This window comes from Rhea americana, unplaced genomic scaffold (genome assembly GCF_003343005.1).
Source record: "Rhea americana isolate MKP2758 unplaced genomic scaffold, rheAme1 scaffold_68, whole genome shotgun sequence".
Taxonomy (NCBI): Eukaryota; Metazoa; Chordata; class Aves; order Rheiformes; family Rheidae; genus Rhea; species Rhea americana.
In genome coordinates, this window is record NW_028186845.1 from 3892477 (window position 1) to 3909209 (window position 16733).

Here is a 16733-nt window from a genome sequence, read left to right on the forward strand (position 1 = left end):
AAAAGGAGAGGGGCGCGGGCGCTGTGGCCATGCTGCCGGAGGCCAGGGTGACGCTGAGCTTTGCTGCGGTGCGGTTAAGTCACACGACGTTTGCCCTGATTGCAAAATGCTAATTTCTCACCAGTTACTTCATGTAAACACTGACAGTTGGGTGATTTTTTTTTTTCTTTTATGAATTGATTTCCCCTCCTCCCCGCCGCCTTTGCGAGCGATATTTAACAGTGCATGGAAAATGTGACTGACCCTTAAAGGTCAGGCTCTAGTCTGCCGGTCGGCTGTTGTTACCCTGCTTGTCGGAGAACACAGCATGTTTGCTCTATCTCCTGTCCAGATCTGCTTTCTGCCTTTTTTTGCCTTTTTTTTTTTTTTGAGGGGTGTATATTTTAATATTTTCCATGTGTGAAATTTTTAATAGGATTTTTTTTTAATGTAGTGGCAGTAAAGCTGTTCTCAAAATGTAATTTACTATATTTTGTAGCTTCTGCTGCTCTTTAAGTTTCCTGCTAATGATGTTATTAATTGGCACATGGAATTTTTATACAGTTGAAAGGAAAGGCTATGCTATTACACAGATCTTTTTCTTTAAAAGGACTCTTACAATAATAAACATATACAGGCAGCAGTTACCAGAACTTACTATTAAGCAGCTGTAAAACCTCTAACAAGATAAGCTATTTAATGTATTGACTTGTTAGTGTCTTTAGCTCTGCTTTTGATGAAGTGGTAGGTAGAGTACGTATTTAGAAACTAATTCTAGGAAAAAAATATCTGTTAGACTAAGGTATCTTTCAAGACCCCAAAAAGCACTTTTTTTTTTCTTTTCCCCAAGCAGCAGGTCATGTGCTGTCTATAAAAGACGTGAGTGGTAAAGCTTTGGCTCACCAACGGGAAACCCGGGGGCGAGCGGCTGGCGGCCGGCGCCGGGGGAGCCGGCGGCGCGGCGGGCTCGGAGGGCTGCCGGCGGCTTCGCCGTGGGGCGCGGGGCGCAGGCCTGGGTCTTAATGGTGCGGAGACGTCGGCGGAGAGGATTTCTGCACCGCGGCGCCAAGCGCGTGCGCTCGGCTGAACCGACCGTGAGCCCGGACCAAACGTCGCGGACCTTCGGAGCAACCGCTGCGGCCAGGTTTGCTTCCAAAGCTTGCGGAATTTGGCTTGGATTTTAATTCTGGTTTTTGGAGAACGGTCCTGCAGTGCGGAGTGCGTGGAGTTTAGCACCGGGCAAGGTCTGGATGTTATTCCTGTATCTGGAGGGGGTTTGGAGGCACGTCAGGCGTCTCACTGAATGATTCAGTTGATTACGAACAGCCTCCTTGCGTGCGCGTTCGCATCTCTCCTGGAAGAGCTGCCTCGCTTCTTGCCAAGCACTGGAATGTGAGTAGTTTTCCAGAAAAAGAGCAGAGCATCCTGAAATATTTAAAAACCATCGCTTAGCATTTTTGACTTTTTTTTTTCTTCTTTTTGATATTGTGCAAATCACTTCTCTGGAATAGGCAAATGTATAATGGAACATATTTGAACTCCTTTCTGCTGGCTTGTTAATTTACAACTGAAAATGTTTGCTTTCACTTTTATTATGGGTTGCTTTTTTTTCTCCTTGCTTGAGGGGTGTTGTTTAACCAAAAGAATCGATTGTTCTCTTGCACATTCCTATATTTATTTCCTCTGATCCTACTAATGAGGAAAATGTATGTACTGGAAGGCTTTACCTGGCCTTAAGAAAAAGTTAAGAAAGATCCTTTGTATTTAATGACGCATTAAGAGCAAGAACACCCCCGTAAGCAACGGGGAAAAAAGTTGCTTATAATACAAGTTTGTCCTCTGAAATGACCCTACTGGATAAACGTAGTTATTCCCATCAGACAGCCCGAGGGACTGAAACCTGGACAAAATTAATGACGTGCTGAAGAAAACATGTCATAGCTCTTAATAGCCAAGATTTCAAAACTCGGAACTCCTTGAACTTTGATCTGATGTTCTCTAGAGAGCAGACCTGTCCTTTCTGCTGCCACCGCGTTGTGCTTTTCCGCCGACTGTTCTGGTTGCTCAGTGTTTGCCTTAGGGGTGTAGGTGGCATAGCCAGGTGGGTCCTGTAAAGCTTTGCTGACCTCACTTTGGCGCTGGAGAACTGGAGAGGGTCTTGCACGTGTCTCCCTTTTCCCTCCAGAATTGCTTATTTCACCTGCTTTTTTTTTTTTTTTTTTTTTTTTTGGTCAGCTTTTTGAGGCTTTTCTCTTTCCCACTCAGGTTTCTACAGAAATGTCACGGGCTTGGGTGGTGTGTAGTAACCCTCGTGATTGCAGCACAGTCACCCTCTGTGTTGCTTAGCTCGTGCTAATTTTGTGCCTGAATCACCCTTCAGGAAGGGAGAGGGGGAATGACATTAACATTTATAGTGTCTAAAGCCGCAATGACTGGGAGTGCCAGTTACAGAAGTCACAGGCCGTCTCCATCCCTGTGAGGTGAGAAGATAAAGCCAGAACGTGCCAGGCAGCTTTGGGGGTGAAGCACGTGGCCAGCAGTGCGGATGCGTGAGGTGCCCTGGTAGCAGTACCAGGGACAGGACTGCTGGGGAGAGGGGCTCCCAAGTCCTGCCTTTGCCACCTCTTGCAGAAGAACGGGTGCACACTGAAACACCTAAGGGAGCTGAGTGCATTCTTAGCCCCGTGCACAAAGCTAAATGCATTTTAAATTAAAAACTGCTGGCACTTCATTCAGCTCTCCTTAGTTCAAGGCAAAGTGCTGTCTTCTGCAGCATTTCTTGACATTGAAAACACCAGACCGGGCAGCAAAGAGATTTTAGTGCTGCATGTAGGAGATGTCAACAAATCATACAGGGAAAAACACATCCCCTTGGCATTCCTGCAAACTATCAACTTGCCATTCTCAAAAAGAAGTGCTTGGTATCCTCTGGCTGACTGTTTCGGGTGTTGGACAAGGCTGTTAATCCGGAAGTACTGTCAGTCACCTCAACAGCTGAAGAACCGTAAGTGGGCTGCCCTTGCTGCTACCACGGCTTTGCGCACGCTCATCTGACCTCCTGCCTTAGAGAGCTGCTTCCAAAGAGCTGTTGACTGCAGACAGCAGATACGGTAATAATGCACTTATGTGTAAGGGCTGAACTTTAAGAGTTTATATGCATTTAGCTAATCAACCCCTTTCACTTTCAGTGCAACTTTATTAAATTAAGCATTGGTCCTAGGGCACCTCAGACCATAAACAGGAGGCCTGAGTGGGATTCCTCTTTGTGCAAATACTATGCTTTGTGGTTTACTGTGTTCTTCAGGGTGAGACCTTTGAAACTAACTCTAAATGTGCTCCTTGCGTTCATTAGCCTTCTTCGAGGATGCTCCTGTTGCTCTTGGTCTGGCAGCGTTTCCAAAACATGAGGTGTTGGGCCTCTTGAGGTGGAAGATGCTAGAGGAATACAGAAAATCATCCCCCTTTCTGTCCTTATAATCTGGTTTTGCCCTGTACCAGGTCATGTTGGTTTGGGGAAAGAGAGTGGAAGAATCTCTCCCAGGAGGGTTTCTGTAGCCATTTGTCAGAATACATGTCACAGGAGACGTGAATAAAACCAGAGGTATTAGTGCATGCTTTTACCACGTCATTTTAGCAAGACATTTTCTCCAGTAAATGTGACAGTCTAAATCAGGGCTTTCAGAGAGGCTGAAGGAATTTGGCCTTGAGTCCCAGAGGAGTTCAGTGCTGGGAAATGTTTGGGAGGCTGGTACTGTTCAGTTCTCTTGAAAATCTTGGGCCTCATTGCCAGGGAGAGGAGCAGCAGAAAATTATTTCCTTCTCCTTCAGGTATGGTCAAATCATGACTAGTTAATCTGATTCCTAGCTATACCTGAGATGATAGATAGTATAGAAGCTGTGACCTGTTTTCTTGGGTCCTTTTGTGCTATCGGAGCACATGACCTTGTGTTGAAAGTCTAAAAAGTTTTTGCAAGAGAAAATAATACAAAGGAAAGGTCTAGCTTTCTCTATTTTCCTGTGTTAGGCCTTGAAAATTCAGTTATAATTCTGTAACACGATGTAGTTATCCTGTCTGTCAGCATGAAACTGGAAAATACTTTCAGCTCAAAATAAACTCCACAAGGAAAATAGTTTCCATGTTGTCCTCTGTTCAGGGGAAGCTACTGGACTTCAGTCCTAAATAAAGACTGTTGCCAACTTTGGTGCTTTGAGGAGTAGTAGTGCTTCTCCTAAATTTGACCACTAGCTTAAGAGGTCTTACTCTTCTGCGCTGCCCTTTTAATGCAAGCCACTGAGCGTGGCTGCCGCTGCGAGCTGAACCTGTGAGCGGGACTGTGCCGGTCTGTCGGGTAGTGCTCGCCTTGCGCAAAAGCCCGGAGCCGCTGGGGCAGGCTGACCGCGGCTCGGCTGGGCACCCGGAGGTCCAGCGGGCTGCTCCAGAGATGCCTACCGGGCGCTTCAAAGGACAGCGGTGAAATAAAGCCAAAAACAGGAGAGAGGAGAGTGGCGGAGTTGCTAAGCCTGGCTAGAAAAGGTTACGCGGAAAAGGTGTTTCAGGACAGGCTTTGGGTATCAGCTCACCGTGGCTGCCTGTTGTCAGCTCGTCTCGGCCACCAAGGTGCTCTGCCCTTCACTGTCACCTCTTGCACCGTGAACCCAGCACGAATGACAGACTGGATTAAAGGAAATCCCGTGTGCTTGTCCCTTTTGCCTGCTCTTGCTTTCTGCCTTTCTCTGTCCCCCAATAGCAGCGGCCAGTGAAGCGAGATTCACATCCGCTGCTTAGTGGCACTTTCACTCCCTGTAAGAGGGGTTAGTTTTAAAGCAGCTGTTTTCAATTGTGTAAAATGGAAGATGGAAAACTTTCCAAAGTGTAAGCCGTGGGTAGGCTGGTAAGTCACTTCCAAAGCTTGCCATCATCCTTTTTTCCTGTTTTAGCCCTGCTGAAAAAAAGACATTAACCTGTGTTTGAAAAAGCAATGATTTAGTTTGGATACAGTTAACTTATTTACTTATTTTGTAAATAGCAGGTACTTACAACGTTGTATTTAGCAGTAAACATCATCAAAACCAGCCCTCTGAAAAAGGGGCTCCTGCCCTCCCTGCTAACAGGGCTACTCGGGTCTTGGTGAATTTGCAGAAAATGGTGGCGCTCCCCTTAACTTTGTTTTTTCTCTCCTGATTTCAGTGACTGGTTGGGAAGGACTGCATAACTTATTTCTCATTCATTTTTGGAGTAGCAATTTTGGTTAGTTTGGAACTTGGGAATTTTCTCGTGCTTTGGTTAATTATGGCTATTGTGCTCCGTTGTTATTGCTGTCACTTGGAGTATTTTTGAACGTTCGAGGTGAAAAGTGACTGCATAGCAATGAAACTCCTGAGCGGGGCTGTTGTGAGTCACCCTGACTGATGGTAGTGACAACAAATACATATTTTTTTTATTATTTATTTTTACAGCTGTAGACTCATGTGAGCCCTGTGGTTACGGGTGGCGAGTCTGCGCTGGTGTCTACTCTGGCTCGCGCCGCGCCGCTGGCACGGCCTTTCCTTGTTGGCAGCTCTACCGAGTCCTCCGTCCCCCCCCCCTAGCCTAGGGCTAAGCTTTAAGCTTTTTACTAGCTTTTGAAGGTTTTTGATCGTTTCAACTCTATTAAACACACTAAAGTTGGATAGAGCTGGACTGAGAAAGGAGGGATCGGTGGTTCTTGGCAACGGCTTGTGTTTCAGTGGGAGAGGAGGGAGGACAAGGCCTTGGACTGCGTAATCCCTGATGCCAGTTTAATTCTTCCTGATGGTTTCTCTCCTCCGGTCTTTGCCTATATAACTAAAAAGGGAAGATGTGTGAAGGGCAGACGTCAGTCACGCGGCCAGGCTGCGGTCCAGAGCGCTCGTCCGTGGAAAACCGGCCGGTGACGGGGTCAGGAGCGCTGCTTTTACGCTGGCCTCACGCTTTCCAAAAAGTATAACTTCAAATTGCCTTCCTCTGCCTTTTCTGGCCGCCTTTTCCCCTTCGCTTCGGTTCTGCGAGGAACTGCCCCCCACGGAGCCGGCCAGCCTTGCGCCTGGCGCGGCTCTGCCAGGCCCCGGAGCTGCGGACCTGCGCGAGGCGAAGGTCCGGCCTCGGGCCCGCGGGTCTGCGCTTGCCTGGATAACGATGCTCTGATTCCCCTGCCTTCCGGCTCCCGTGTGCCTTGCTGTCCCTCTTCCTGGCTGGGTACGGAGCTTTCGATCACGTATTACGCTGAGCCTTAAGCCTGTGCCTGGCTCCATGGGGTTTGGGAGAAGCTTCCTGGATGGGCAGATAGGGTGTAACTACCTGTTCGTGCGAGTTTGAGGCATCCTTTGGAGCCTCCTTTGGAGCAGCTGGTGCTAGCTGCTGTCAGACACAGCCAGATGAGATGGACCGCGGGGCTGACGCACACGGTAATTTTTTTTTCTGATATCTCACTAGTATTTCTCTTTCATCCCACCCTGGCTTGGTGCCCTGCTTGCAGCTGAGTGTGTTATGAATGTGCTGTAAGAAATGTTGGTGTGACAAGCAGTTGACTTCCAGAATTTGAAAACTTAATAGTGTGATGCTGAAGAGAGCCGGAGGAGGACAAACATTAGTAAATCACGCAGATGAAGCCGTAAGCCATCAGTCTCGGGCAAGCTTGGCTTGCATCTTAAATTGCATGGCAACATTAAAAACATCTATGGCACTGCTGAGCAACTGCAACAGTATTTTAGAAATGGTGTATGTTTAAAAAAAATTAATAGGGTGTATGCATTGTTCGAGCTGCTGTTGCTTACGCACTGCTTTTCTGTAATTAGGAAGACTGGTATTTTTAGGGTAGCTTTGCAGCTTGTCTGTTTTCTGCCAAGTTGGCTAAAACCTTGGTCTCAAGTGACATGAGAAATATTCTCTTGGAAACTGATGCCATATATATCCTGAACTTTCCCTTCTGCTGATGTCTGGTTTTGTTCCTTAAAATTGCAACCGCAGGAGCTGGGCTATAGGTGTCCCCTCTCTTAAAGCCTGTGCATGTGGCTGTTACGTGCTTAAACACACTTGGATAATCTTTGCAGATAAGGCTGACCGACTGGAATGTTTTCGTTTGCTTTAGCTTTTGGGTGGTATTAGCCTTAGCTGTAACCTCTTTCGCTTTCTGTTATCTTTTAAACAGATTTCCTGGCGCTCTGATCCTGCAGCGCGATGCGCGCAGATGGATTCCTTCGCCGTCTGCGTGGTTTCCTTGCAGAGCCGAGGTCTTAGGTCGCAGTAAGGAGGGCAGACACCGCGCACGGCTGTGCCGCTGTCTCCTTCTGGCGCGGGGCCGTCCTCTCGCTGGAGAGGTGGTGGCTGCTGCTGTAGCTGCTGAACCCCAGCAGTGAGGTCCTCCTCGGAGAGGCAGCGTCCCTGCAGTCAACACCAGGCTGGGGCACTGAGCACTTGAAAACACTGCAGTATTTTCTTTTCTACATGGGACACGGGGTGAGGGGAAAAACAAAAGCAATCCCAGTTTCTAGAAACCCCCTGGTGATGCTGAGCCTAGCAATGTGACACAGCCGTAGATGGCCCGGGCAGCTTTGCTGTCCCTGTGCTTAAACTCCAGTAGCTTTTTCTCAACGACGGTTATCTCTGTAAGGCAGAAAGTCGGTGTGTCTCGTGGGTAAGTAGCTGCGATCCCAAAGAGCTGGGTCTAGCTCAGCACTGCTGAGTAAAAATCTCTCCTGTGCTGTGAACCCTGTGGCTGGGAGCACCCACGTGGCCGTGCAGAGATAGCTTGTCCAGGGCTCCTGGATGAAATTCTCTATAAAATAATATATATATATAAAGCTTTCTTGCTTTCATGATTTTTGGGGGGTTGCGCTGACAGGAGCTTTTCTCTCCTAATGTTTCTGCTGCCTGTTTTCATGGCACGGCTGGGTATGCGTCTGTTTAAAGCGTCGAGGACGGTGTTGCCAGTGCTGTGCGGTGCGGGTGGTGCCCGGCCCGTGGACCTGTCACTGCTGTCCTGCTTGTGCTCTGGCACGTGGCAGTTACCGGATGGGCAGCAGGGCCTGAGGCTTGTAGACCGTTGGGGCAGTTGAACGTGGCTTTACTGCCTAAAACCAGCACCCAGAGTAATGCTTCTCAGTGTGTTATGTGCGTGAAGACCGTATTTAACCTGGAAAGGCAAGGTTATAATGAGGACTGAACCCCGCTGGGAATGTAGAAATCGCTGTATGTCCTCTTCTCAGCTGTACCTCCAACTCCGAGCAGCTTGGGCTACGAGGAGTTACAGAGTAGTTTTTTTGGTGGACAGGGTGGCAGGAGAAGGCAGCATTTACGTGCTCTTCTAGATGATGTCCAGCTTATGGAAGAGCCTTTACTTGATGCGTTTGGGCAGTGCTGTATGGGCAGACCCTGGGGGTTTCCTACCTGCCTCTTGCACCAGTTGGCTGTTACTGGGGATATATTCAAAATACCATGCAGAACTCTTAAAATGACAATAGAGTGTTTGTGTTAATTCTGGAGTTTTGACTTTGCTGAAATTCAGGATTTTAGCTTACTGATACAGCAGGTTAAGAGCAAATCTGAGGGAAAACAGAAATTGAACTTTTAGGCTAATGAAGCAGTATTGTGTTTGACAAATGTGTAGCTAATCTGCTGAAAAGGGGAGAGGGTTGACTTTTAATGAGAAGTTATTAGATGCTGAATGGCTGTTAAATTGCTGTATTAATAAAATGGACAATCCTCTCTAGCTTGTCTCCTAAAAGTATTCTGTTAATTGAGAACCCCTTTAATCTGTTCTTTTAAAAAATTAATTACCATTTTGGGAAACACTTCTGTGACTGTAGTGATTTGATTTAGATTAAACTGGAGTTATGTCTTGATTATTTCCTTTACGTACTTCAACTGCAATTTATGGACTCTGATGATGCCAACTTCATATATAAGAGCTTAAGACATCTAAGAACAGGTTTAATGGGCTGACTTTTTTGTCATGGTGTTCTCAGTTGACAGCATATAAAAAAAAAAGAAATGAGATGAGAAAACTGGGTCTAGTGCCTGGAGTAAGAACTCTTATATTGCTTTCAGTTCAGCTACTGATTTCACTATGTGCAAGCATTTGGCTAGCTGTGTCCAAAATAGATGGAGAACTTAAGTGTCCCTCAGACACTTGTGTTACCTATCTGTAAGACATGAATAACTCTTTTCCCTGGGAATAATTGTCCTCTCATGTCTTTCCTCCTCTCTTCATGCTGTATTGTGATCAAAGTTGAGATACCCAAGCTCTTTGGCTCCTTTACCTGGAAGGTGGTGTGAAAGCTTTCAAATGCTTCAAAACTTCCAACTTCTGGTGATTTTGAACTTCTGGAGGTTTTTAGACCTGGTGAGCTGGCAGTGGTGAGGAGGGTGAGCAGTGATGGAAGGGAGCTGGAAGAGCGGCAGCAAATGGGTAACTTCTGCGTGTGAGCGGTGTCCCCGCTGGTGGCCAGGTGGCTCTGGGACCGTCCATCGGGGCCAACATACACGTGCAATCTTAACGCTGCAGTCTGAGAAGGTCCAGATCCTGAGTCAGGTCACTGTTTACAGAGCAGATTTATATCAGATATAAACACAGCTGTAGTGCCCTTTAGCGAAGGGCGCGTGTGGCGCTCACAAAGGTCGTGCCGTGCTCCTGCTGTCTGATACGCTGACACGCGGAGCCGTGATAGCGAGAACGAAGACTTTCCCAAGGCAGAAAACGATGGGCGAGACCCGGGAGAGCGTTGTGAAGCGGGGGACGACGGGAAGCTGTAGAAGTCGGATAGGGAAGCCCCGTGAGCTCACCTGCCCCGCGGGAGACGGCGCTGGTGGGGAAGGGCTCTGGCCACCTTTACGGGGAGGGCGGACGTGGATGCTGGTGTCGTGCCGTGCTCGAGGCCTGCACAGTCTCCTAAACCTGAACTGGTCCGACTTGACACCGGCTGCTCGGTGCTTTGCCTCCTCGCCAGGCTCGGGCTGCAGCGAGGCTTGCTTGCTTGCTCATCAACTTAATAAAGTTATATCTTGGATTTTTGAAACAAACGGGCATAGGGAGATGCTGTGGAAGGAAATTCAAGAGCTAAATAATCGGAATAAAAGGCTGAATCAGGAGGTAGAAACTGCTCCCCAATTTTGTCCTGTGGATTTGACAGCTGGAAAGTTAGACCGTTCTTTGATTCCCAAGATACTAATGCCAGTGGTGTGGTCTGAACACAACTTAATTACATCTGATATTACCACAGTATGAGCTCAGGGACTGTGCTTTCGGTAAGAGATTATTTATTTATTTATTTATTATTTATTATTAAGTTCTTGAAGCTGTCAGGAGCTTTGCTGTAGCTGGTGGCCATGCCTGCGGGAGAGGGCTGGGGTGTGTGCAGAGAACCTGTTCGTTCTTGGAGAAATCAATTAACTGTGAAACAGGAATTACTTTACGTTCCACAGAAATCACTGATGGATACAAAGGCAGTAGGTAATAGGCAATAAAATTTCATTTGTATTTTTAGCCCACAGCTGGCTGTGTTTCTGCATTATTGGTAGGTGAAATATGGGCATTGCTTCGTTAATTATCCCAGTTCAGGGAAACTTGATTTACCAGCGCATCCCCATTCCCTCTGGTTAGAAAAATGATCTTTCGGCCAAAGCCGAAGGAGGGAGGTGGAAGGTCCTGAGCCAGCGCCGTCGTTAGCTCTGTTCTGGATCTTGGCCCAGATCACTTTTCTCTCCGTGCCTCGGTTTCCCCAAAAATGAGGGCTGATGATGCCGTCCCTGGCCTACCAGAACCTACCCTGAACCTACCCTGGGACCTGTGCGCTCCTCCTCCGCCAGTGCTCCGCATCCTTGGCTTGAGGTGAATCCCTGGTTTTCCCTTTCCCCGCGTCCTTCCCCTCTGGAGCGTCGGGGAAAGCCCGTGCCCAGGCGCTTGCTCGGCGGCTGCCGTGGTGTGACGGGAGGTGGATTTGGACCCAGGGTGTCTGGGCTGGCTGGCGGTGCCAATGCTTGTTTAGCAGGTGCTGTTTTCTTTTCTGATTGTATCACATTCTGTTTTACAGCTAATTGGATTCCTGCAAAATGCTGTAAATAATAACTGAATTAATTGCATGGCAAGAAAACGAAACAAAAGTGAGGCTGTGTAGCAGGCCCTGAGTTTAATCTAGAGAAGGATTTGCAAGTCTTATGCGGAAACACGCTGTACTTTGTATATTTAACTTCTGTAGGAGCTTTTTTGAACTCAGTGGTGCAGCTGGCTTCCCTCCTGGGAGTGACAGTGTCACTCTCCGCAGTGCCATCAGCCTTCTCGCGTCCAAATCTGTCTCTGCACCTGGGTGTTTTATCATGATAGACCTTACTGCAGGTGTTCCCTGCCTTGAGGCTCGTGAAGGTTTCTCTGTGTTGTGGGAAATCGGAAGATGGACGGCTGTGGCAGTGGAGAGATACCAGGGCTGCTGGTGGTACCTTCAGAAACAGAATTGAAGAGGTGATTAAAAAAAAAAAAAAAAAAAAAAAAAAAAACTAAAAAAAAAACTAAAAAGGAAGTGGAAGCGAGTGAGTTTTATGCTTCTGTTTTTTAATGAGTGCTTTAAATACTTTGCAGATATTTGTTGTGGGGGCTTTTCAGATTCCATCTCTAGGGTCTGCTTGGGTTGAAGGTAGAGCTGTAATCTGACTTTCATTTTCCCTTCCAGTCCCTATGCATCCTGTGTTTTTTCTCTTTTGTCTCTCTAGTGTGACTCTAACTGCAAAGTTAGTTCGGTTTGCCTCCTGCACTGTGCCTATAAAACAGTGGGCCTACTTCCGTTTCTCTACCATGAAACCTGGATTATTTTCACAAAAACGGCACCGATCAGTAGTGTTTTATCCAAGTTTCTGGCTGAACTAATGCATCAAGGTTTTATGGGAGTTTGGGGATTATGCTGGCAAGGCTGAGCTCCCGGGCAGATTCTGGTTTAACTCCACCCTATAAAAGCATAAAATTTGGATTGTCTTGAGGAGAGAATTGTGTCTGCGTTGCGCCTTCGCCCCCCCCGCTTGTGCTTTGGGAAGCGAACGTGGTCCGGAGGATTCATCCGTGTGCCTTTCCCTCTCCCGTGTCCTGGAGTCGGTGTCCGGCTCTGGCTACGTTTTAAGTGATCGCAGTGCGCGCTGTGTTTCGGGTCCTTCTCCTGCTTCCGCGGCCGTCTCCGCGGGGGCGTGAAGTGCAAGTCGCGCTCCTACTTCAACGTGCTTCGGCCCTCGGGGTTATGGTGGTGGTGTAAGGGGTTCGGGCTAGCACGAGATGAGCAGACTCTCTGGTTAAAATCCACTCCGTCCTGGGGAGGTGGAGGTTGCAAACAACCAGCCTAGGTGAGTCCGCGGGATTTTTGCATAGTTCTTAGGCAAGCTGCCCTCTCCTAGCGCTTCAAAACCACTTCGGCCGTGGTAGTTTTGCAAACATGCTTTCTCTGAGATGAAGGTTGAGACAGATTTAGCCTCCTTCAAGGAGGCCTTTCCTCTGCTTCCAGAAGCCCCCTCCCAACCGTCGTGTGGCCGAGAGCAGTCTCTTCCAGGAGCACGCAAAAATGTTTGTGCTGGGTCACAACTGCTGGCTGCTGCGCTGGAAAAGCTGCCGCTCCATCGCGCTCCTCCTCGAAGCGTGCGATGGGGTTTCTCTTCCTGGGAGACACAACTGCAAGCCCTGGAGAAACCTCTCAAAGGCCCAGAGGTTTAAAGCGAGGTGCAGAGACTGGATCTAGGGGAGGGCAGGCCTGGCGCGCCATGGATAAGCAATAGGAATTGCCCTGCTTGCAAGGAAATTTAATGCAAGCTCCAAGAGCGGTCGGCACGCGCTTCTGCGTTCGGGCATGTGGGGGCTGCTGCGAAAGCGCAGCTGGTCCTTCTTCAGACCAAAGGAGAAACTCCAGCAACCCGCCGTGTACTTCAGCTCGGCCTCCGCTGCCTCAGCTTGCAGTCTGCTCGGCTGCAAATCTCCTGGGAAGCTGCAAGTCACGTAGGTGTTCTTGGGGGCTGCGGTTCCGCGTTGTGGTTGGCGTGGGGAATGATTCGCAAAAGCAGCGAGAGCGGGGGGTTTAGAAACACTCCATCGCTCTGTATGTGGGATGCAGAGCTGTGGAGGGAAAGAAAGAACGCCAGCCTCAAAACGTGCTGAATAATGAACTGAAAGTGGTTATTGATTATGCACGCACCTTCGTTATCCTGCTGCAATCTCAGAGCAGCTAGCTCTTCTTTTTTCTTAAAAAAAAAAAATCCCTTTCAAAGGCATTTATGAAATATTTAGTGTAATTATTTCCAAGATCAAAACTCCAAAGAAGTTACGCAGCCACAGAGACCTTGTTAATCTGTTGGTGTTATGGATGAAAGAAGCAATAGAGATATTAAACATTTACCACTCTTGTGCAAAATGGCCTCTTACTTTCAATCTCCATTGCAACATTATTCATCAACCTTCACTGCCGCATTTCTGTCTTAGGTTATTGCTTCTCCTGCATGATTTTTAGGTGCTGTTACAAGCGTCCCCTGATGGAGTAGGACTTATTTTCTGTATCCATATTTTGCCTTTAGGCAAGGCAAATCTCAGCCTAATGAAACCAGTGTGAAATATTATGGTGCTGTAACACTGACTTTGCAATCATACAGTGTTTCTCTGTATGAAATAGTCTTTTTAAACCAGCTAGGAATGTTCTTTCCCCCCTTTTTCACATGATATTTGCATAAGTGAGGTAGTAAAATGTTATTTCCATCGAGGCTGAAACTACTGAAAAGCGGGAGTCGCTGTTGATGCCTCGGTTTGATAGGGAGCTGCAGGGGAAGCAGCCCGGAGTCTGCCCGGAGCTGACTCGAATGCCAAAGCAGGCACTGCACATTATGTGCCTCCAAAAACAGGCCTGGTGGATAGGCAGGTATTTGGAGGACAGCATAAGAATTCAAAATAACCTCGAGAAAATAGTCTGAAATGGGCTATAATTTGGTAAAGAGAAGTGCAAAGACTCATGAATAAACTATAAAATGGAGAATGGCCGGGGTGATGGAGACGCAGTGAAGGCTGCGATGGGTTCCCGACTGAGTGGCAACCACCGTTGGCAAACATTGTACAGGAGCGTTTGTGTTTCATATGGCACTCTTCCTATAAAGTTTTTTTCATATAAAGTTATCCTCCTCTTTCTTCTGGCCTGCTGTGGTTTAGCACCGCTCTTAGTGATGTGGATCGGTGGGAGAAAGGGTGAAGGATCAGTAAGGGTTAACGGAGGGCTGGAAAACATGACGACTGAAGAGAGACTGAAAGAATTAGAGTTGTTTAATCCAGAAGAAAAAAAAAAATGAGGAGATGCTGCATACATCTTTGAACGTGGAAAAAAAACGGTATTGCAGAAGAGTTGTTAATGAACCATTCGCTGCCTCTCCTGAGATAAGGACAAGAAGAGAGAGGCTTAAATTGTAGCGAGAGTAATTTAGGTTAGACGGCAGAAGCCTCCTACCTCTGTAAACAAGCTGGAGGCTGCGAAATTCCTTGTTCTTGCAGCTTTGAGCATTATCTCTTTATTTCCAAACTTAGAGAGAAGTAGTCCTGTTTCCTAAGCAGTGTTGAACCGGAAGGCTGTCGGATTTCAAAGCAAGCGTGAGCCGGTGGGTCTGGGCTGGGTTCGCTCTCGGCTGTGGCCCGAGGACCTGCGGGGTGACGTGGCCACCAGCTGCTCGCGGAGCTCGGGCACCCTCAGCCTAGCAGCTCCGGCGGGCGATTCAAGGGAGGAGCCTGGCTGGGAAAAGGTAATTTGTTGTTTGCCTACTTAGTAACCGGTAGGGTTAAGGAATAGGAACTGTTATGACTTCCTACTCTTGTCGTTGATTTAAAAAGGAAAAAACTGTAGGATGTAGGATGGTCTGAATGTAGTTCCTTGCACACCCAGTGGGGAGAGAGGGACTGTTGTGTGCACACGCATATGTACACATATATGTAATTTCTCCTTGTTTTCAGCATGTAATGCTGAAAAACTTGGGCTTAAGAGCAAGCTGTTAGGAGCGGGGTCTGCCCAGTTTTCCTTTGCTCAGCCTGAGCAGGGAAGCCGGGCTCTGCGGCGAGGCCACGGGGCTCTCGGTGGGTTTGGGGGCTGCGCAGTTGGTGCAGAACAGAGCAACCACTTGGAAACTTTTAACCTTTAATTTCAGATAGATTCTTTTTAATATCCAGCTTTATCCTCAGCATCAGCAGAAGGATTAGAGCCTGGTTTGTCTTTCCCTCTGAACTCATCTGTGATTTCACTGTGCGTATCGGCTCTTTTAATGGCTCTCTGTATTAGTTCATTATTGCACAACCTCCAGGCACGGCATGACTTGGAACATTTATTTTCCAGGCAAAGTTCAGCTGATGGACTTCACCTGTTCCCCTCGAAGCTAGTATGTCAAATAGGGGGCTCCCTGCTTGCACTGTAGCATCATTTATAAAGCAGATGAAAGGGAGTGAAATTTTCCTCTTCCCAAATGTTAATGGGAATGGAAAGTATGAAGAAACAGTGCAATATTCGGGAATACTTAAGGAAAAATGCTGCGTGTGTGTCATGGGGTTTTTATTTATTTAATTTTTCTTCAAGCCAATATTTGGCTGCTCAGTGAAGTAGAACAAGATTTAATAGCTGCAGTGTAGCTATATTGCATTTGGACGGGCTCCATCCTTCTGTTGTAATAAACGTCTGCTTTACAATGAGCTCTTAAACTCTATAAGTGACGTCAAATTGTATCTAATAATGGAAAAAAGATTAAGTACTGTAAACCCGACTCGCTCGCTCCCCGTGCCTTTCTTCTCGAGCAGTGTTTTGTCCTCAGCCCATTGCGCCGCTATCTGCATTTGCGATATCTTTGTGAGTTTGCCCTGAGGCTTTCACCGGAGGAAAATCGTTTTCATACGTGCTTTCATTTTCTTCCTCCTCTTTTCCCCCCTCTCTTGGTGCCGGAGGAGTGGGCTGCAGCCACGGAGGTGGGCGGCCGGGGGGCTCCCCCGGCTCAGCGGGCAAACTCGGCCGAGAGCCCCGGGCGCCTGGAGCTCCGGGCGGCGGGGTTGCAGCGTGAGCAAACGCTCGCTGTCTTCCAGTTCGCAGTCAGAGGTGATCTAAACCCAGTCTTGGAACGGGACTGTGTGAGCATCTGCATTAAAAAAATTTAGTTTTAAAAAGATGTGGCGGATTTGATGTAGGATTACGGAGAACGTCACTTACTGACACGGTACCCTTTAAACAGTAATGGTGTGAACTGTACGTTTTTAAGGTGCTTTAAGTCTTTCTCTTGACTTCCCAAGGCCTGATCAGCTGAACTATCGGTCAGCAGCTGTGGCTGATACTACACTTAAACCTCTCTTGCACGTGCACTAAATAACTGAGAAGACAGAATGACATGCTTATTAAAATTGGGAGTTTTTAGTTTTAGTAACGGTGGGTGTTTTGGTGAATAATTGTAGCCACAAAGTTACTAACTAGAAATTTAAGGCATTTTAAACCTCTAATGTGAACATTGGCTGGAAAATGTCCCGCTGCCTGTCAGGAGAAATCACTTCTGGGCGGGGGGAGAAGGGAATGGTCAAATACAAGTACTCAATATTCAGCTACTTGGAAAACCCTCATAAATTTTCACCTTGACCTTTATGTAGCCGTTCTTGTGGTCGGAGTAGATGGTGTTGCTCCAGCCGATGCTGCGCTGAGCGGTGCGTGCTGGTGGAGAGCTTCTCCCGAAAGGTAGGGATGCCGTGGACAAAACCAAGCGGGATTTTCTTTGGGAG

At 47.6% G+C, this 16733-nt stretch overlaps 1 protein-coding gene across 7 annotated transcripts in view; it reads left to right on the forward strand.

The window, feature by feature from the left end:
• The window catches only part of PITPNM2 (phosphatidylinositol transfer protein membrane associated 2), an 89642-nt gene that overhangs the window by 4658 nt on the left and 68251 nt on the right, over nucleotides 1–16733 (forward strand). Inside the window, exon 2 of one of the 7 annotated variants that reach the window (XM_085321125.1) lies at nucleotides 833–1371. The exons of 1 other annotated variant lie outside the window; for it this stretch is intronic. The gene's annotated coding sequence lies outside the window, so the exon portion shown is untranslated. Of the gene's footprint in view, nucleotides 1–832; nucleotides 1372–2321; nucleotides 3808–16733 lie in introns of those variants that run through there. 5 more of the 7 variants (XM_085321126.1, XM_085321123.1, XM_085321129.1 and 2 more) reach the window with 5 other exon arrangements.